The sequence below is a fragment of the Staurois parvus genome, unplaced genomic scaffold (genome assembly GCF_062004578.1).
Source record: "Staurois parvus isolate SC_StPar_1 unplaced genomic scaffold, SC_StPar_1.0 ptg000652l, whole genome shotgun sequence".
NCBI lineage: Eukaryota > Metazoa > Chordata > Amphibia > Anura > Ranidae > Staurois > Staurois parvus.
Genome location: NW_028318448.1, coordinates 2460733 through 2482931, shown reverse-complemented (window position 1 = coordinate 2482931; position 22199 = coordinate 2460733). Strand labels below are relative to the sequence as shown.

The 22199-nt window shown below is 38.6% G+C and overlaps 1 protein-coding gene across 4 annotated transcripts in view; it reads right to left on the bottom strand.

Annotated features, from left to right (window-relative positions):
* The window catches only part of HMGCLL1 (3-hydroxy-3-methylglutaryl-CoA lyase like 1), a 41318-nt gene extending 39753 nt beyond the window's left edge, over positions 1-1565 (bottom strand). For all 4 annotated transcript variants that reach the window (XM_089694138.1, XM_089694141.1, XM_089694139.1 and 1 more), the window contains exon 1: positions 1427-1565. The gene's annotated coding sequence lies outside the window, so the exon portion shown is untranslated. The remainder of the gene's footprint in view (positions 1-1426) is intronic.
* Positions 1566-22199: the final 20634 nt, after the last annotated feature.

The following is a 22199-nucleotide window of genomic DNA, read 5'->3' as shown; positions in this document are numbered from 1 at the left end:
AAGTGTGTCCACAAGGTTTAGGAGTGTGTTTATGGGAATGTGTGACCATTTTTCCAGAAGCGCATTTGTGAGGTCAGGTACTGATGTTGGACAAGAAGGCCTGGCTCACAGTCTCCATTCTAATTTATCCCAAAAGTGTTCTATTGGGTTGAGGTTAGGACTCTGTGCAGGACAGTCAAGTACCCGCACCCCAAACTCTTTATGGACCTTGCTTTTTGCACTGGTGGGCAGTTATGTTGGAACAGGAAGGGGCCATCCCCAAACTGTTCCCACAAACTTGGGAGCATGAAATTGTCCAAAATGTCTTGGTATGCTGACGCCTTAAGAGTTCCCTTCACTGGAACTAAGGGGCCAAGCCCAACCCCTGAAAAACAACCCCACACCATAATCCCCCTCCACCAAACTTTACACTTGGCACAATGCAGTCAGGCAAGTAAACCCAGACACATCCACCAGATTGCCAGACAGAGAAGCGTGATTTGTCACTCCAGAATACACATCTCCATTGCTCTAGAGTCCAGTGGTAGCGTGCTTTACACCACTGCATCTGACACTTTGCATTGAACTTGGATATGTAAGGCTTGGATGCAGCTCTACGCACTGTTGTTGTGCTAATCTGAAGGTCACATGAAGTTTGGAGGTCTTTAGCTATTGACACTGCAAACAGTCGGTGACTCCTGTGCACTTCAGCATGTGCTAACCCCGCTCTGTCATTTTATGTGGCCCACCACATCGTGTTGTTCCCAGTTGTTTCCACTTTGTTATAATACCACTAACAGTTGACTGTAGAATATTTAGTAGCAAGGAAATTTCACAGATAGACTTATTGCACAGGTGGCAACCTATCCCGGTACCACGCTTGAATTCACTGAGCTCCCATTCTTTCACAAATGTTTGTAGAAGCAGTCTGCATGCCTAGGTGCTTCTGGAGGGGTGTCCCAATACTTTTGGCAATAGTGTGTGTGTGTGTATAAATATATATATATTATAATACACAGCTGTAAAAATATTATGCTAAAGGTACAGATAACAATATTCCAACTATAACAATGACATATGGCAAGGACACAATGTGCTTGTAAGTAACCATCAAAGATTTATCTGCTATCTACTATGAAATGTTAATTGCTCCCTCGAAATCCACTTCCTAAATAAGATGCCTTTCTATTTTTACTGCGTCATTTTCCAGCTCAGCATCTGATAGTTCACTGTCATCTATATCCCTGAGTTAATCTGTATACCTTTTGCAAGGGTTTCCAGAGGCCATAATAAATAAACCACAAATACAATCATTTTCTATCCTTTCATTAGTAAATTGAAATGTTTTTACACAGCTCTCACGGACAAAATATTGACACAATACAGTAAATAGGATGCTGTCCTCAGTTTAAATAATGTTCAGCTTAAATATTTATTCTAATCTTACCCATGATAAACAGAGCTGCATGCTGTACGTTTTACATCATCAGGTTGCCTGTATAGATTTCTTGTCTGTTTTCCAGTGCTGTGTGTGCTCTAGGCATGCTCAGTTGAAGATGCTATCACAGCTTAAAAGGGAATAGACATACAGCTATTTAAAAGGGAAACAGTGCATCGTGGACGCTGCTCTTTTACAATAGTCTGTGCCTACATTTCTAAAGAAACACAGAAAAGTAATGGCAGAAATAAGACCTAGTGTAGTGGCCTATCGAGTCTGCCCATTTTTTCTTTTTATATATGCTTTTGTATTTTTTATTTGGGTTTTTTGAGGGGCATTATTATTTTTTTTTAGGCTTTTGTTTTTTGTTAACTTTTTTGTCTGAGTAGAGATCTATGTGTGTCCCAAGCATATTTAAAGCCATTAAAGTAGCGATCAACTCACTACCTTTGCTAGAAAAGTATTACGAACATCCACTACTCTTTCAGTAAGATAATACTTTATAAGATTAATTTTGAACTTGAGGCCATTTCTGTTTAATGTTGTGAAGACTGTATTTTAAACAGAAATGTGGCCAACTAGAAAATGCCATGTAATACTGTACATCTAGAATAGTTTTTTTTTTTTCTGCACAGTGTCATCCCCATATTAATTCTTTGCTATTTACTGGCTGTTCAAGAAAAGATTTCTGACAAGCTTTTTGGCTGCAGAGCATAGCACAGTAAAACTTTCTTAGAGCAGAAGATGTGTCTCAATCCATCAAATGTCCCAAAAATAAAAAGATTATCCCTCGTTTTAAGACAGTAGATAGAGCCATGTAACCATTTCTTTATGCCGTAACAACCAGATTCACACCTAGAACTCCAGGTATATAGTGACATTATAGTGTAATATCACGGTACCACTGATTTCAAACTGCATCCCCCTGTTTCAGACTTGTCTTCAATGGTATTTTGACCTTATCTGTTGCCTTGCTTCAACTTGTGATCTGTTACTGTCCTGGTCTGTTGCTACTGACTTGCTATTGAAAGTCTCCTGCCGGTGCAATCACCTTGCTGCTTTGCCTATTACTGTCCCCAACCTGTTCCTTAGCATTTCACCTGCCGTCCTGTTGCTGGTGCTGACTGTTCCTTTAGGTTTGGCACCTCACTGGCGGTCTTTTGCCAACCCTGGTCTGTTCCTTGATGACCTACTGTACCTGCTAAGTGATATCTTGATTCCCATCTTGATTACTATATTGATTCCCATGGGGTTTATTTGGTGCAGCTCTGCATATCAAATGTTGTCAAAGCTTAATTGAACAAGCTGAAGTTAGATTGTGATTGGTTTCTGTGCAGAGCTGCACCAGATTTTGCACTCTACAGTTTTTAGTAAATCAACCCCCATATGTTGCTTCATCAAAATTCAATTTCCCATCTGGATTAGTTCCGTTAGTTTCACCACTTCCTGAGGTTTCTGCAGTTTTTTTTCCTACAGGCTTTTTTGCTGCCCTCAAACCACCTATCATACTTTCCAGGCATGTGCGGATTAGAGAAGCAAGCAGACCGTTCTTGTCCTCTTGGTCTTCAAAAAAGTATTTGACATTGAGAATGTTTCCATTTTTAGAATCGTAAAGAAATGGAGGCTCAAAATGCACCCCTGAGGGTGACCAATACCCGTGAAAAAGTCTTCATACTATTAAGGAAATTTGTAAATTCGGTATAAAATTGTATTCTGTTTTGTATGCATTGCCTATGTTGTACACTGCACTCATTGTGCACACAGCATTAATAATGTTTTGATTACGTTTGCATTCCTTCAAGTCCTGATTAGAAATTGGACTGTCTATGTAACGCCCCTTGTTACCATAAAAGTACAATTGTAACAGTATTGTGATACCTACATAATCCTGTGTATAAAAAAACTTTAAATGCACCAAATAAACAGAACAATTATTTGGAAAGATACTGAGTGTATATTTTTGTGTCTGTTTTCTACTGCGGTAGTTAATATTAATTTGGAAGCACTAATCAATATGAGGATAGGAGTTACCTATCTATAAAATGTCAATATTAATGTCCAGAACAATACTAAACAGACAGCCCTGCATTAGATGTGGTAAGATGAGAGTGTCTTTGGATGATCAGGCAGCAGGTTACTGTAAAGAAAGGTAACGACTTTAAAAAAAGGAAGGCCACTCTTATGTTTCAGTTCCCAGATTGGCCAAGTTGTGTGAAGATGTGATGGCAAATCCTAAAGTGCCACCATTAGATTTTATTAACCATCCTAACTTGTAGTAGAAAAGCCCACCTAGTAGAAGTAGGGATTATAATGTATGAAGGCCTTACAAAACACTGGTAATCAGGGACTGTACCATCAGGAAGATGGGTAGAATAATATTTTTCCCAAAATTGCCTCAACCAAATAGTTTGATGTTTCCTTGCAAGGAGTACACTGAATAGATTGGGTGCACAAAATCCAGATATACTCATCTATGTTGAGCCCAATAACAGACTGAATTAAAGGTGGGGTTATTTTTTTTGTTTATTGAGTGTTTTGAGTCTACTTTTATTTAAATTGTCCGAGTAAATCTACTGTTACCAAAGTAAAATGTTTTAATAATGATAAATCAATTTAATAATAAAGAACTTTAATAATAAGTTAATAATAAATGAAATCAAGAAAATAATAAATACATACAATTTTTTTTTGTTTATTGAGTGTTTTGAGTCTATTTTTATTTAAATTGTCCGAGTAAATCTACTGTTACCAAAATAAAATGTTTTAATAATGATAAATCAATTTGATAATAAAGAACTTTAATAATAAGTTAATAATAAATTAAATCAAGAAAATAATAAATACATAAAATATTTTTTTTGTTTATTGAGTGTTTGAGTCTATTTTTATTTAAATTGTCCGAGTAAATCTACTGTTACCAAAATAAAATGTTTTAATAATGATAAATCAATTTGATAATAAAGAAGTTTAATAATAAGTTAATAATAAATTAAATCAAGAAAATAATAAATACATAAAATATTTTTTTTGTTTATTGAGTGTTTGAGTCTATTTTTATTTAAATTGTCCGAGTAAATCTACTGTTACCAAAGTAAAATGTTTTAATAATGATAAATCAATTTGATAATAAAGAAGTTTAATAATAAGTTAATAATAAATTAAATCAAGAAAATAATAAATACATAAAATATTAATTTAATTTAATAAAGTGCCACTCTAACTAAAAAAAAATCATCTTCTGATCAGTTATATTCATTCAATAGATGTTGCAAATTCCATTGAATAATCCTACCTGTTTGTATTGGAACACACACAGGCATTAATTTACTACAGGCAAATAGACTTCACTTTGCAAGGGAAGTTGCACATTACAGGGGGATTTGCCCAAGATCTAAGACTCTGTTCACATAGGCATTTTGAATCGCGGACAGAATCACAGCGATTCTGCCCACAATTTCAAAAAGTGCTGTTAAAATGTCAAATTACACATCAGCATGTTCAAGTGCCATTCATTTCAATGACACTAAAAATGTGGGGAGATTCTGCCATGATCGCACTGCAATCATGCAAAACAAATCACACGACGCATGTTGCACACTTTGGTTTGCACAACTGCAATGCGATTTGTCGCGTGACAATCACGGCAGAATTGCCCCGCGTTTTTAGGTGCCATTGAAATGAATGTTAATGTGCGATTTGACATTTTAACAGTGTTTTGAAATCCTGGGCAGAATCACAGTGAATAGTGAATGTGGTGAAGTTTCACTTTGCAAAAAATAATCACATGAATGAAAAATAAAAAAACAGCATTGTTCCACGAACATGTTTTGATGATGGAAGTCAGCAGAGTTTCACTGTATTCACTACACTCTGTAGCTAATTCCCTTGCAAAGTGAAACAGTCTACAGTATTTGCCTTTAGTAAATCAACTCCATGGCTTCCACAGAGCTTTTATTTCCTGAATCCACACCATACTTACTCAGTGGGGAGCTTCCTGTTACTGTCACATGATTCCAAAGTACTAATGAGAAAAATTACTGGGCATCAGTGAGCCAACTACATGAGGAGGAACTTACATTTCTGGAGTAGGTTTGTACACTAGCAATGCACAGAATACTCACATACAAGGAAGCCATAATTTAATATGGTTGCAAATTTTGTAAACAACTGGTTGCAATTTCTATTGGAAAGATCATTTTTTTATAAACATTCTTTTACAAAAGGCTTCTGTACCGACAATATATTGTATATCAATTTTAACAAGAATGAGATATGCTTTAAATGGTACATCCCACAGAGCATTCTTGTTTACATGAATATGTCTATATACAAGAAAAGACAGTTCAGTTTTTCTATATACTGTAGCACCGTTTGCCTTGTTGACTCCAAAGCACGTTAACTGCGCACCAGTTTTTAAAATGCTATTTAAAAAAAAATACACTTTAATGGATTTAGTGCGTACAAACACAATATAATACCCTTTTTTTGATAACATATAAAATTTGATGTTACGCAGAGTAAATAGATACCTAATTTTAAAATTGCTTACACCCGAGGAATGGCACCAAACTATGGTGCCTACAAATCTCCATAGGTAACAATTAAAAGACTTTACAAGTTTCCAGTTTAGAGTTCCACAGGAGGTCTAGTACTAGAATTATTGCTATGATATTGACAGTGATACCTCATATGTGTGGTGTGAACACCATTTGCATATGCATGCGGGAGTGTAAGTGTTCTTTGGGCACTAGGCACAGGGGCACTTTAGTTTAATTAATTTATTTATTATTTGTTTACACTGTCTTTTTCATTTTTTCTTTTTAACCACTTGCCCTCCTGAGGATTTGCCCCCCTTCCTGACCAGGCCATTTTTTGCATTATGGCTCTGCGTTTCTTTAACTGACTATTGTGCGGTCATGCAACGCTGCAGCCAAACGAAATTTACATCCTTTTTTCCTACAAATAAAGCTTTCTTTTGGTGGTATTTGATTGCCTGTGCAGTTTTAATTTTTTGCGCTATTAAAAAACCCGACAATTTTGAGAAAAAAACTATATTTTTTACTTTTAATTTTTGATTTTTGACATCATAAATTTAGGCCAAAATGTATTCTGGTTCGTGTCTTTGCTAAAACAAATCCAAATCCGTGTAAATTAATTGGTTTACATGAAAGTTATAGCTTTTACAAATGGCGGTATATATACTAGGATTTTTTATTTTTACTAGTAATGGCGGTGATCAGCAACTGCAACAGGCATTCTGACACTGGGGTGAACTGACTTGGTGTCACTAATATCCCCAGTGACACCAATACAGTGATCAGTGCCAATAAAAAGCACTGACACTGTACTAATGACACTGGGCAGGAAGGAGTTAACATGTGGGGCTATCAAAGGCAACTGAAACATGGGGGAGAAGATACTGTGGGGACCAGTCTATCAGCATGGAGGACTAAAGAATTGGTTGAATCTACTTTTCCATGCCCTTTAAACCTAAACAAGCAGGTAGGTTCAGCCCCACTGCAAGGGCAAACTTTGAAGTTTACAGGAGTTGTACTTTAATGATCTTTGAACTTCTACCCACTTGTTTGTAACCCAGGCAGAACAAAAATATGCCTGTTGACATCTTTTTTCTGTCTCTTACATTCAGGAAACATGATATGCAGCACTAGGAAGATACTCATAGCCTCCATTAAGATTCAAAACAGCCTAGGACATTTGACTGGTAGTACCATAAGCAGGGATAGATGTTCTATGAAATGTGACTGCAGTGTATAATGTGTATAAGTAGTTCAAAGCAGAACTGTAGCCAAAAATAACAAAATCCAAATGAATAGTTAAAAAAAACTTCAGTGCAGAGATTCATCCCAAAATATTTCTGCTCCTAGATGCTCTCAGTCAGATGGCTAACATCACCCAACCCATTTTCTCTGAGCCAAAGGTCTTGGAACTGCCCAGGCCTGTGAAAGGACAGCGAGAAGTAGTACAGTGATGAACTCATTTCTCTGTCACTTTACTTTCTCTGCCTATTGCCATGCTTCTTGTCAGCACATGAAGTGGTTGGTTTCTTGTGCTGCTTCATTGTCTCACACTCCAGCCCTGTGGTACAGGGAATGCAAAAGGCTGATACTAGGCCAAATTCAGTTACTTACTCTGCTCTGTGTTTAAAGAATAAATTTAATGATGTATTCTTAATTACAGCATTGATATACATTTAGCCATATATATCTGACTAGAGTTCAGCTTTAAGTGGCCTTTCTGAATTTAGCTCAGTTGCAATGTTTCGTTCCCATGGCATATCCCTATCCATTTGGTCCCCTACTGATTCAGTCTGCCATTGGGAGTGAAACATAGCAGCCCTGTGGAGGCTCAAGTTAGATTTCCAGTTGCAGCTTACATAGCTGTCTGTCTAACTGCCAGGTACCAGCAATGTCATATGAAGTAACTCACCAAATTACCCACACCTGGAAATAATAGTTCTATTATCTAGCAAGATTATTATTATTCAGGATTTATATATTCAGTTTGTGCAGCTTTTTACAATGTGAGAGCAAACAGTACAGTTTTAAATGCAGGAGGAATCAGAGGCCCCATGCTCATTAGAGTTTACAATTTAATAGTAGGGGTCAAGTGATAGAAAAGGTAATAACTGGGGGATGAGCTGATGGAAGTACAGTTATTAGGTAGGAACAGGACAGGATTCTCTGAAGAGAAGGGTTTTCAGGGATCATCTAAAGGTAGACAGAGTAGGAGACAGTTGGACAGATTGGGCTAGAGAACTCTATAGGATGGAAGAGGCTAGGGAAAAGTCCTGGAGGCAAGCACAGGAGGAAGTGTTAAAAAATCTATAGAGCAGGAGGTCTTGGGAGGAACAACAAGAGAGATTTGGTTGGTATTTTGAGACTAGGTTAGTGATGTAGCTGGGGGCTGAGTTGTGGATGGCTTTGTAAGCTGTTGTTAGTATTTTGAATTTAATTTGTTGGGTAAACGGAAGCCAGTGGTGGGATTGGCAGAAAGTAGTAGCAGACACTGAACAGCTGGTAAGGTGGATGAGCCTGGCAGGAGCATTCATGAAGGACTGAAGAGGAGATAGCCTATGTAGAGGTAAACCAATGAGGAGAAAGTTGCAGTAGTCGAGGCATTCAATGACTAGAGAGTTAATTTAAAGCTTTGTGGTGCCATTGGTTAGGAAGGGGCATATTTTGGAGATGTTGTGTAGGTTGAGGCAGAAAGCTTTGGACAATGATTGGATGTGGGGCCAAAAGGACAGTTTAGAGTCCAGGATAACGCCAAGCCCCTTTTCATGCTGGGACAGGTTGATAGTTGTGCCATCAATCTTGGCACAGAAGTCAAGGGAAGATGCATGTGGGGGAGGAAATACCATGAGCTTGGTTTTGGATAAATTGGGTTTGTGGAAGTGGTGTGACATACAAACTGATATGCCTGTAAATTAGTGAAGAGTTTGGAGACTGATGGAGTGAGCTGTGGGGTGGAGAGATAGATTTCGGTGTCATCAGCATAGAAATGGTATTGGAAGTCAAGTCATCAGCTGACCCAGGAAGGAGGTGTAGATTGAGAATAGGAGGGGTGCAAGAACAGAACCTTTGGGGGACCCTGACAGAGAAAGGAATTGGATAGGAGGCATTAAAATTGTAAGTGAGGCTGAAGTTGAGGTGGGATAAGTAGGATGAGAACCTGTGATGAGTACAGTTATGAAGACCAAAGAACTGATGTTTTCTGAGAAGGAGGAGGTGGTCCACTATATCATAGCAGCAGAGAGGTCCAGAGTAGGACTACAGAATAGTGTCCATTAGTTTTAGCCATTAGTAGATTGTGAGTTTTAGGAGAGCAGTTTCTGCAGTGTTGAGGGTAAAATGCAGACTGAAGGGGATCAAGAAGGTTATTTTCAGTGAAATGGGTTGTAGACTAGACACTCAAGGAGTTTGGAGGAAAAGAGGAGCATGGGTATGATGTGTAGGATGTTTTGATTGGTGGGGTCCAGTGAGGACTTTTTAGGTATGGGGATGTCTAGTGTATGTTTAAGAAAGTTGGGGAAGATGCCAGAAGAGAGGAAGAGATTGAAGATGTGAGTTAGAGAGTATAGAATAGAGCCAGAGGGTGGCCGTAGCATTTGTGAGGGAACGGGGTCCAGGGGACAGGTGGTTAAGGGGGCATTAAAAATTTTTTAGCAACCACGTCTATAGTAGTGGGGTTTAATAAGGGAAATAATGAGTGTACCTGTGGTCTTGGAGTGATGAGTGGGGAAGATATCTGTATAGATCTGTCTCATCACAAATCGTATGAATCTTATTTTTGAAGTGATTGGCAATCTCATGGGCAGTGACTGAGGTAGTGAATGTTGGCACAAAACAGAGCAGTGGGACCCCACGGGAGCCAGCATATTTTAGGTACCTGAGTCTTTTCCAACGGATGCCAGGCACATAGGCACATGCACACTTTTGGCTCAAGAAACAGTCTAGGGTTGGTGGTTTTGATGTTTTAATAAAAGGTTGAACTTAGATGGGGATGGATGAAAGTAGGATACTCCAATAACCCAAAATGACCCTAAACTTGCTTCTTGAACCACTGAACACTGTCCATGTGTAGCAAATAGTGGACAGCCTCTGCTGTAACAGTATTGAGAAGGTTGAGCCTTTGGTGAACAGTCCAAGCAACAGCTATTTCACAAGGAATGGACTGACTATGCTCGTTAAGACAAACTTCTTAGCAAACACATAGCAGCCCTTCAAGCACACAGGAGGGGTGACAACAGCACACAGTCTCTAGGATTTCTCTCTCTGTCTGTACTCACTATTGCCTCTGGACATATGGTTGCCTCCTACCTGTATCCTGCAGGAAATTCCTCCCAGTAGTACCAGACTAGATCCTCAGATGACAGCCTCTCGTAAGGCCTTCAGCAGCAACCAGTGACTTCAAACCCTTCAACCTCCCAGCTGGAGCTTCCACTTGACAAGCACATGGCAGCAGTGCCCAGAGAGGACAAACAAGCCCCCCTAGGTGATAATCTTTCCCTTGGAAAGAAGAGAAATTCTGCTCTCAGCTCCAAAGTATTTATGCATTCTCCCAGAATCCTCTAGGCCAAATTTTCCAGGGATTGGCTGGGGCTCAATAAATATTAAGCTGCTGATTACAATCCTCCTGCCTCTATTACCAAGAGCTCCTCCAGGTGAACAGGGAGAAGCAAACAATCATGCAGCCTCTGGAACACAGACCAGACTAAAACAATAAAATCCAACTCCACTGACCACAGTGGTACAAAACTAAATTTACCTACCCAAATCTTAAACAATGAACCAAACAAATTTAGGCTTCACTGGATCAGTGAGCCAAACTAAATTTGCCTAACAGAACAATTTAATCCCACTGACTGCAATGGGCTCGAACTAAATGTTACTATCCTAGCACCTGACTAGGAGGGTGCTACACTAAACTACACTACATGACTTCATATTATATGACTTTATGTCATCAAAGCATACCACCTTAGGATGTAAAAAGACTCCAGTTACCAAGCCAATATTCTATATTTGTTTTTTAACTCGATGTACGTGAAAGGAATTAATGTATCCATCTTGTCAATATTATGACTATTCTTTCCTCAAAACTTTTAATTTTTTTCGTTTTATTTTATATATTTAGTCTGCAAGATATTATTGGGTTCATAGCAAAAGTTGATTACATTTCTACATGTTAAGCTCGAAGGCATTAGACAATAGACATGATGTTTTGCTTTAGCTTAGTACTGTATGCAATTATGCTTTCATACAGCAGATGTTTTTACAAAAAATGGACTTTGACAAATCTCAGTGGATGTGTTGGCTTGTAACATGTAGAAAACTGTTTTAGTAAAATGTGTCTGGGAAATTCATGCCATACTTCAAAAAGAATTTCTAGTTCTCCCTACTCTGAATAAAGCAAACTTTATACTCTTTTGTATACTTGCATCCCACCAAGGAGAAACCAAACAATATTCTACTGGGTCACAATACAGGATAAGTCTGTAGGGGTAACCGACACACATTGAAACAAAGGTAGCCATAGGAGGAAAATATCAATGATCTCAGGTCTGTCAGTTCCTATTTAGATGGTGAAGCAGGTGTTCCCTACTGCTTAGCAGAAGTTTACCCAGAAGTTAATGTACCCTGGCTATTTACAAACAGACTGAGAAATTATTGTGAGCCTAGTTGTCCTGTGAAATTCTGTGAATTTAATAAAGCTGTTGGTTTTATTTATACCGCTGTTGGCTCGCTTTCAGAGCCTTTTTCTTGAGGGGGTCTCCTGGATCCCCCAATATCTTTTTCGCTTTGCTTTGGTTTTTGAGGACCCCACCATGTTACAATAAGGTGAGTCGGTAATTACAATAGCAACCACTTTCTGGCTCCCTAGTTAGGGAGATGTAATATATAAAATATTTTTGATTTTACTATTTAAGTATTCAACCTCGTAGTCCTACCCGAACTTCACTTTTCTAGACTCTGAGGACAATAAGCTCCAATTCCAGCTATCTGGAGAAGAAAAGGGAAGTGAAGTCAATTGATAATTTTAGGTTTTACCCAGGGCCGGTGCTTCCACTAGGCAAACTAGGCTGCCACCTAGGCACACCTGGGCGCAGCATGGGCTAGCACTCTCTCTGTTTGGCCTGTAGACCTCTTGAATGAATTTTTAATTTTTTTATATGTATATATATATATATATATATATATATATATATATATATAAAACAGTATTCCATGTAGCAGTGAAGTATTGGCTTCACCTATGCCCCTAGGATGGGGAGTGATGACATTAGCCCAGGATCCCGGTCAGCAGTCCCTGAACAGAGGATTGGTCCGCATTGGGCATGTCCAGCGCTGGCCTTGCCTTCTTCTACACAGCTGGAGCCAATCAATAGGTGGGGGTGTGCTCTGATTTCAGGGTTAACACTATGTGAATAGAATGATTGGGGCCCAATGTGTATGAGAGGGAAGCAGTGTAGTGCTGGGAGGCCGCCTGTCCTCACTGTGTGCCACAGCCTGGACTCAACACTCCAGCAAGAGCCATCAGAGGTGAGCTGAGCCTAGGAGGATAGTGGGTCATGGCGATGACAGGAGGAGAAGGGGGGCGGACAATGCTGATTGATCATGTGGGATGCCGCCATGTCATAAATGATCCTTCAGCTGAGGGGAGGGGCTGCAGAGGGGAAGGAAGAAAGGACAAAGGAAGATGCAGGGTGTCTGGGGCCAGTGAAGCAGTTGAGCTGCAGCTCCAGTGTTCCTCTCAGACTCGGACTCTTACTGCAAGCTGGCTGGCGGCTGCTGACCACTGTGGAGCTTTGTAACTCTGTCTCTTTTTTTTTGTTTCTCTGTCTTATTGGTTAATACAGTTAATTTATATTTGTTTAATATATCTTTTTTGCCTTTAATATTGATGCTGGTGGCATTGTATGGCACTTATTTTTGCAAATTAAAAGACATTTAGCAGTTTCATATTTTGTGGATTTAATGTTTTCTGTTTTAAAATTTTTTTGGGGGGGTGGGGGCACAAGTAACTGGTCTTGCCTAGAGCGCAAAATAGTTTCGCACTGGCCCTGGTTTTACCAGCAGATTGCTATTGTCTAGGCAAGTCCTGGAAATATCTGTCTAGCACTAATTTTCATTCCTTCATAGATATAATGCTCATCTGTGGTAGTTGTATTGCACATAAATGACAGGATATTATCTCTAATGACCTTTAATCTGACATGTTAAAAGGTAACCATGGAAAAAGGCAATATCAAATTGCCATTTACCAAAGCTATGGCCAATAATATGCTCAGAAGTACATAAATCAAAGACAATTTCACCACTAAAAAACATGCTCCCCCTTTGGCCAACTCACTCATCAGATCCTTTTGACCTCTTTTATAAATAAGTAGATCAAAAGAGCTTGTTGCGAATACTCTACATCTACTACCTACTTTCTGCCATCCAATGTGTCATTGAAGAGTTCCTTCACATAAGCATTACTTACAAAAAGAGGCTTTTCCTAGTGTAAAACAATTCAATAAAATTTATTAACTAGAACAATGATTAAACCACTCACAATATGCTGTTCTCAGCAGCATTATTTAAAGCCGCTCACAGATACACTGCTCAGTTTCTGACATCTCTAACAATGGTTTCTTTATTTGTTTGCATGATGATGTCACCTGATTTCTCCTACTTTATGTATTTTGTCACAGATAACTTCATATGAATTTCATCCACCTCTTCCCAAAACCGGATGAGGATCTGGTATGGATTTTTAAGGGGGTATTTAATGCAAAACAAACAAAAGTAAAATGTGTGGGGATATCAAATCCATACCAGACCTTTATCTTATTAAAAGGTATGCTTTTTAAGAGGAACCCCAAGCTTTAAAGAAAAAAAAAAAAAAAATACTCTTCTTTAATAGGTGTCTGGTAAGGATGTGTAGGGGACCCCAGGTACACTTATCCAGGTATGCAATCTGGTTGGCCATGAAAGATAGGGACAGTGAGTATGTGCCCCCCAACAATAACATGGGGCCCCTGACAAAACACAATGTCCCTATTTTATTGGGATAAGGGTCTCGTCTCTACATCCCTGACCCGGTAGATGTGGAGGTTTGTGATTTCCTATAACAGTAGTCATATGATCAGAAGTCTGTTCTGCTGGCTCCCAATCATAATTAGAATTGGCAGCTCAGTCATGCTGCAGACAGTTTGCAATTAATTCTCTATCAGCAAAGAAACCCCAGCTTCTATGGACTTATATGTGCAATTTGTGCATTAAGATCCACCCTCCTTGCAATCAGGGGCGGACTGACAACTCATGGGGCCCCCGGGTAATAGGGGATCATTGGGCCCCCTACTGACCCCGGGCCCTCGGGCAGTGCCCGAGTTTCCAAATGGTCAGTCCGCCCCTGCTTGCAACCACACACATGGGTTATGTGGCAAGAAAGAATGTCCTAAGTTGTAATTCCATCATCAATTACATCGTTCCGCAATGAGGATCCATCATCATTCATGATGAACAACTTCCCACCAACCCTCCAACAGAATCACAATGGCCTGTGCACAATGATCCTCTCCCGCCTGACTCTCCTCACTACTGACAATTCCCTGGTGCACCTGGAATGGTGGTGGGGAATCTGGATGACGCCATTGACCAAATATGCTCCTGACACCTGGGATACTTGCTAGTTTTCTTATTATGTGAAACAAGCCAGTGGGTGAGCCAGAAAGCCTTATTACTTTGTGATAGTAATACTGCTGCCATCAGCGCTTTGGGTGAGTGAACTGGCTTAATTTATCCATTTCATTTTCCCATTTTTTGGTCAAACTCACTGTCGACTCAAAAACAATGCTGATCCCAAGTTTTTGCCATATTAGGTCAATGGCATCACTTGGGTAAAAAGTGTAAAAAGTTACAGCAGCCATAAATTTGGGAAGGGGCAAGCAGCCACATTGGTGCAGCGGGTCCACAAATGCTGAGTAGGTTAGATTTGCTTCAAACCCATGTCCAACTCAAAACTGAACTTTGTTATGAGTAGAATAGATTTTAGCAGAGTATAATAGAGTAGGGATAGGTGAACAGGGATCACAGTACCAGAGATTCTGGTACAAGGAGAAATATTGGGATTCAGAGAGTAAATATCTGTTGAAGGTAACCCAGCCCTCACTAAGGTCTCTGGTTTTATATTTCCTAGTTACTTACAGGCTCATTATCTCGTTTGTGGTCATAGGTGTCTATGATTCTGAGAGCTTTAAATTCCTTGTGGCAGTTGTGCACTTATAGCTTGTTTTTGCAGTTAGATATATTTGCTTTGAGGAGAACAAGTCAGAAGACATTAGACAGATACATAGCATACTTCAAAACTGACCACACAGATTTGTGTTGAATTGGTGACAGCTTTTACAGATTCACAATACTGGAACTATTTGTAATAGGGAATTGCAATGAGATAAAATACCTGATCTGTGAAGAATCACATAGGGAATACTTATAGTAAACAACCACCAAGTATCAGCCATGCTGCTCTGTGGCTATTACGACGTGAGCAAAGATTTGGGAGTGGTGTCACACCTGCTGCCTAATTCTCTGATTTAGAATGTTCATAGTGGGTGAAGGGGCCATGTGTGCAGATATGTAAGAATGTGATGGGTAAATATCAGTTTTGAGTATACTTAATCTCTTTGCACATAGTTACACATTGCCACAGACTATTAACTTTAACAATGATAGGCAGACCTTCAAGGCCTCCTGAACCTAAGTTACTTCATTTTTCTGCTGGTTTAATAATAGGCTATAATTACATATTATACAAGAATAGAAATGTAGTAAAAATGAAACCTCAAACCATCTGGAAAGCTGTGTGGTCAGTTTTGAAGTATGCTATGTATTTGTCTAATGCCTTCTGACTTGTTCTCTTCAAAGTAAATATATCTAACTGCAAAAACAAGCTATAAGTATACAACTGCCACAAGAAATTAAAACTTATACGAAGATAGTGAAAAGTGATGATAAAAGAAAACTAGGCATACACAATATGTAATCACTTAAACCCATTCTAGAGTAACATGGTCTGTTTAGCTATCTTGACACATGCCAAGCATTTCAAATCTACCAAAATATAATTGCCAAAATTGTTGTCATATGTTTCACATCAAGAACGAAAGGTACAAAATTACCAAATTCCAAACAATGGAGGGCTTTTCATAGCTTGAATTGGTGACAGCTTTTACAGATTCAAAAGATTGGAACTATTTGTAATAGGGAATTGCAATGAGATGAAATACCTGATCTGTGAAGAATTACATATGGAATACTTTTTACAGTAAACAACCACCAATGGGTTGGCAAGAAAAGTGTCCCACTTAAACTTACAAAAAGAATAAAGTAATTTCAGCTTGATCTCCTTATAAAACTAATATGAAAAACTTTCTTCAGTTTAGGCTGACTGCGAGTTTAATGACTCTGTCCGTCGGATGAACCCTTCTATGAAGAGATATAACCCACTGTGAGAAAGCTTTTGTTTCAATCCATATGTGGAAGTGTTGAAATCCAGCATGTTAAAACTTTAATTGTTAATGGTTATCTAACTTTAAACAGATTTTTTTTTTGTATATTACCACATAGCTGATTCTTGTGGCTGATGGGATTTGCTCCTCAGCAGTTGTTAGCTTATATGTTTCCATACTATACACTGACAACAACACAGCCCTACTATAATCGTAAATAATATACAATTTTAGTGGGAAAAACTATTTTATGGCACCTACTGCTGTTATATAGATTTAATATGTATAAATAATGTAAAAAGTGCTTCTTCTTTTTGTCATAATTGAGTAAGTCAGAACTGGGAGAGAAAGCTTGAATGCAATTAACTACAGTATTTCTCTGCTAATCAAGTATATATGTACAGAATGTGAAAGTACAGAATGTCAGCACTATATAAATGAATGTGCAGTAGGACCACACAAGTAGAGTTATTTGTAGAGTTTAACAATGTGCTCTATTAGAGACAAGTGATTTAGAACATTATTAATACCCAAGCTCAAATTATTATTGTTATACAGTATTTATATAGAGCCAACGGATATGCTCAGCGCTGTACAGTAGCAGGGGGGACAGAACATGAGACAAGACAGTAACAATACAGTACACGAAGGGTTCGAGGGCCCTGCTCTTTCGAGCTTACAATCTATGAGGGAGGGGAAGGTGGCACAGGAGGAGATGGCTGTGGGGGATGGAGTGGCAGGAGGAGTGGAGGAGGTTAGTTGTTAGGTGAGGTTGGGTGTTAGGTGAGGTTGGGGTAGGCTTCCCTGAAGAGGAGGGTTTTCAAGGTGCGCCTGAAATTCAAATGAATTAGTCAACCTCTAACAAGAGCTACTATTTAATTCATATTGTATATTGTTATCACTTGTCATTAGAAATCAGTAAACATTTTAAAGTTATGAAATTAGGCTTTTTGGTCCAAATGTAAGCTCACACTGAACATTTGCTGTCCTGACAATTTAGTATATTCTACATGGATGAACATGATAGCTTCTTGCTGTCAATGGTTGCTAAGGAAGCATTGGGTGCCTGTACAAGCCACTTCCTTAGCAACCACTGACGTCACTCAGCACATTCACTTACATAAACAGGAATCCACATTCATGAGAATCCCCAGCCAAGTAAGCAAAAGGCCAGGATCCCAGTGACGTCATTAAACATATATGGTCACGTCTACAGTATGTATAGTGAATGATGTCACCTGGAGATTCCATCCCCTTTAATATAACAGCTGTCATCCATAAGACTTTTCAGCAGACGACATGTGAATGAGTGGGACTTGTCTCAGCAAAGGCACTTTTTTTTTTCCTCGGCCGTTGGGCATATTGATTAACGTGGATCTTCATCACTGGACGATGTGATTGAACATGGGTTTACAACGAGGGACTTTTTGGGGGATTTTTTTTTTAATAAAGGGCTTGTCAGATATTTGTTTTTCTTTATTTCTAAGATACAACTCATTTATTTTTTTCCTTCTGAATGAGTAGGGGTACTACTCATTCACATGGGGGTATCTTGGTGCCCCCTTATTGTTATTCACTAAGCCCCCTGCCCACAAACCCCCACAACCACAGGGCAAAGGTTGTGTGGAAGAGACCCTTGTCCTCATCATGTTGAAGCTATGTAGCCTGGTATGGTTCCAGAAGGGGGACCATACACTTCCCCCCCCCCCCTTTCCAGCCAGCTAGGCTGTATACTGTATGCTCAGCTTAAGGTTCTGGTATAGATTTTTAAGGGGACCTCACACATTTTTTTTGTGTAATGTCCCCCTTTAAATACATACCAAAGAGTCTGATATGGATTTCTGGGGGGACCTCACACTATTTTTTAACTATTATTTAACTCAAACAGCTTGCATTTTTGGGGTGACCCTACCCAGCAAAAATAACATATACAAATAAAAAAATGAAACTGTTTAAATTGCTGGCAAAAGACATTCATAGACAGATTCTTTTTAAAAAAGGAAAAAAGTATTTAAATGTACTGTTTTTTTTTTTTTATTTAAACAAAGAAGCTGTCAATGAGAGATGTTACAGTCATTTGCCAGCAATTTTATTTTTTTTCCTTTGAAAATGTTAGTGCTAAAAAATCTCTGCTCCCAACTTCATGGAATTTGACATCATGCTTTTTGGCATCCCCTTGCCCATTTGCCCCAAAAAATAAAAATTTTTATTTGACAGATTTGGTTTATGTTCAGTGTCCAAACTAGCTCACCAAACCCCTGATGAACCGAACCCAGGCAGTCTGGTTTATCGCTAGTCATGATTAGGGATGAACTTTGGATTAAGGTTGACTGAGAGTTTGACTTGAACGCCAGCCTGCCTGCTGGCTTGTTTACAATGTTTACAGTGGGTATGCAAGTCACAACTTTGATATGGTCCTGACAATATTTGATCAATGATGTTAGCTAGTTGCTAGCTGGGAGCTGTCATTCAGGACAAGAGTCCATCAGGAACAGGGTCATAGTATGTGGGCCATTATGTTTGTGTAAGCAGGTCAGCAGGGCATCCTTCATCGTAATTGACAATAGATCTATATTACTGGAAGATGTGAGTGACTATGGATTTACGCAATGGAACTTTTTTTAAGGCCTTTGCCATGGTGTGGGTGTATTTATTTACATTTTCTTTTTTCTGTGAATTAGTAACATCACGTGCTATATACACCTTACTTATTCACATAGATAGGGGGAAGATATCTGGAAGACCCCCTAATTTTGAAGGGGACTTTCAGGTTCTGATAAGTTCCCTTCACAGATCCCTCACATCTACCAGGCCAGGAATTAGGGGATGAAGCCCTTGTCCCAATCAACATAGGGACATGGTGTCCTGTCTTAGGTCCAAGCAAGATACTCTCTCCACATTGAAGTCATTTGGACTGATATGATTAAAGAAGGAGGCCACTGTCCTCTCTTTTGAAGGTTGTGGGGCCCTACATCATCTTTTATTAGTTTTTTTAACCTTTACATCAGACCTTAAAAAAAGGATAAGGTCTGGTAAGGATTTTGTGGGGGACACAACATCCGTTTTTTTTTTTTGTCAGGTGTAACCCTCCAAATCCATACCAGACCAGTATAGTGGGTTCCTTTTTAACAAAATCTTCAAATTTACCTTGAAAATGAAGTAAGAAATGAAAAAAAAAATGAAATGGGGCTCAGGCACTGTGCCTTGGATTTCTGTATTTTTTTAATCTATTTTGCAAAGTCCAGGGAATTAAAATTTGCTCATATCACTCATCACTATTCAGGATTAGTATAGTATTACAATTTACAGCTGTGAGTGTTCATTCTTAAATTATATCTATAACCAAACCATTTTATTGTAGCTGCCTGTGTTTATTTGGGGACATTTCCCTTCACCTTCTGACTGTTTGGATTGACAGTAATTAAAATATCTCCAAAGTAGGGGGAGATCCACTATCAGACAGATTTCCTGTCACATTCTGCACAGAGAGAACTTAAAGTAAATGTGCACTTAGCTGAATAAATAAACTACAGCCATTACATTTATTATCAAATCTTATGCAAGGCAAAATTAATTTTTTTTAATTCCTCTATATATTTTTGAGTATTTAAGTGAATTTCACTTTATCCACTTACCTATGTACACATTGGCTTGCTAAATGACCTTTAAAATCAACCTCACTTTCCTTCTATTAGATTTCAAAAGTTAAAGTAAGACTGTATCTCATTTGTCTGCTGTACAAAATATGTAGAAATGTGTGTTTTCAGTGCTGATGTTATTTTTGGATTCTTGTGGGTGTAAGGTATTTATTCCTCAGGAATGATGTTTTTGTCAGACTGTTGCTTGAAAACACACTCATATTTTGTTTTACCACAAAATTAATTATACTATACTAGACTTCAACCTTTCCAGGAAAATCTCTGGCACATAATAGTAATTTCCTTAAACAATTGTTCAAGTAACCTACTCAGATTTTATTTATTAGAATTATTGCAGTTTAGGAGTGTTTTCATACCAGTTATGCAGTAATATATGATGGAGACAGGTGAAATATATCCAACAATAAAAAACTGGCTTTCGTAACAGATAAAATACACATATATCAAATAAAGTTATTGAAATGCTGAAGCTATGTACTATACAGTATTATATTTTTTTTTGTCTAGTGATATATTATAGTCACTTCACAATGCCCCCCCACCCCAAAAACAAAAAAAACCAAGCAATGCAGCAATTGCAAATAAGCCCTGTGTTTTTATCTGGTTTTTGCAAGTACTGAAAGAGTTTATTGTTGTATGCAGAGATTTTCAGACATTTTATAAAATATCTCACTGATTCATTACTTATCATTTCCTTTTCTGAGAGGAAAGAAGTTTAAACTTGCAAATGCATTTGTTAGCTGAATAGGAAAAAGGAAAGCAGTAGGTCCTTAACAAATAGAATCGAGGGAGGATGAGTCCATCTCTCAACTGCTATCATTGTTGACAGGTGAGAGAGTTACCCATTCTCCCTAGGGTGACTATAAATTAAAGCCTAAGTTTAGTCATAACATGTTTTTAACAAGATCAGCACAAGGGACATTACTTACAGAAAATGTGATGTGTCCCTTGTGCTGCTGGCTGCAGATTTAGTTGCAATATTTCACCCCACCCCCACTGCAATTATTTCCCAGTGTGACAGGGGCTAATAATGCCAAAAACCTGTCATATGCACTCATCAAAAATGCAAAATATGTCTGCCTGTTCCACCCACCTCCTTCATTCATAGAAGCTGTAGTACAGCTTCTAGGAATGAAAAGTGATCCATGAATGGAGGACAGGCCAATTATTAAAAGTTCAGCTTCTATGAATATAGTACAGCTTCTATAAATGGAGAAAGTGAGAGGAAAGGGTGGGCATAGTTGGCACTCTTAAAGAGTGCCTGTGGGAGGTCCCTAGTTAGTAGTATGCCCTACAGCACTGAAAAATGACAACTGTGGGGTATAAGGGATTCGAAGACAGAGGATTTTAACTGAGTCTTCAACCAGCAACACAAGGGATGTATCACATTGGCTGTAAGTATTGTCCCTTGTGCTGATTTAAAAAAAAAACTTTTTGACTAAACTTAGCAGAACAGCACCAGACTTAAAGCAGAACTTCAGGAAAATAGTTTTTAGTATACAGCAAAAGTCAAATAAGTTACCTGAAATGATGGCTATCCTAGGTACGAGAGATGTCATGTGATAGATTTCTGTCATGGAATATTCAGGGTTTTAATGACAAACTAAAATGCTCTTGAATATTTTCAAACATGTCAAGTAAGTTTTGGCCCTTCATTTTACTAAAGTTATTTGTACTATTATAAATTCATACCAAATATGTTTTATTCCTAACTGAAATGATTCTATGAATATTCACAAATTATTTTTAAACCTTCAGTTCCCGCTAACACAGGAAATAGTTATATTTTAATAGACAACATGATGGCTTTCAACTCAATAGTGTAGTGTACTTGTGGGCAGGGGCGAACTGAGCATTCGAGCACTCGGGCACAGCCCGAGGGCCCGGAGTCAGTAGGGGGCCCCATGAGATGCCCCTGGTACCTTTCATAGGCTTTTTTGGGTGTGGTTTGAGTTTGGGCGAGGACACAAGGGCCCCATGATCCCCTATTGCCCAGGGGCCCCATGAGTTGTCAGTCCGCCCTTGCTTGTGGGCAATTCTACCTAGATATAATATAGGCCAAAAATTCCTAACTTGTCTCCAATTACTATATATAAATCCCAAGGCA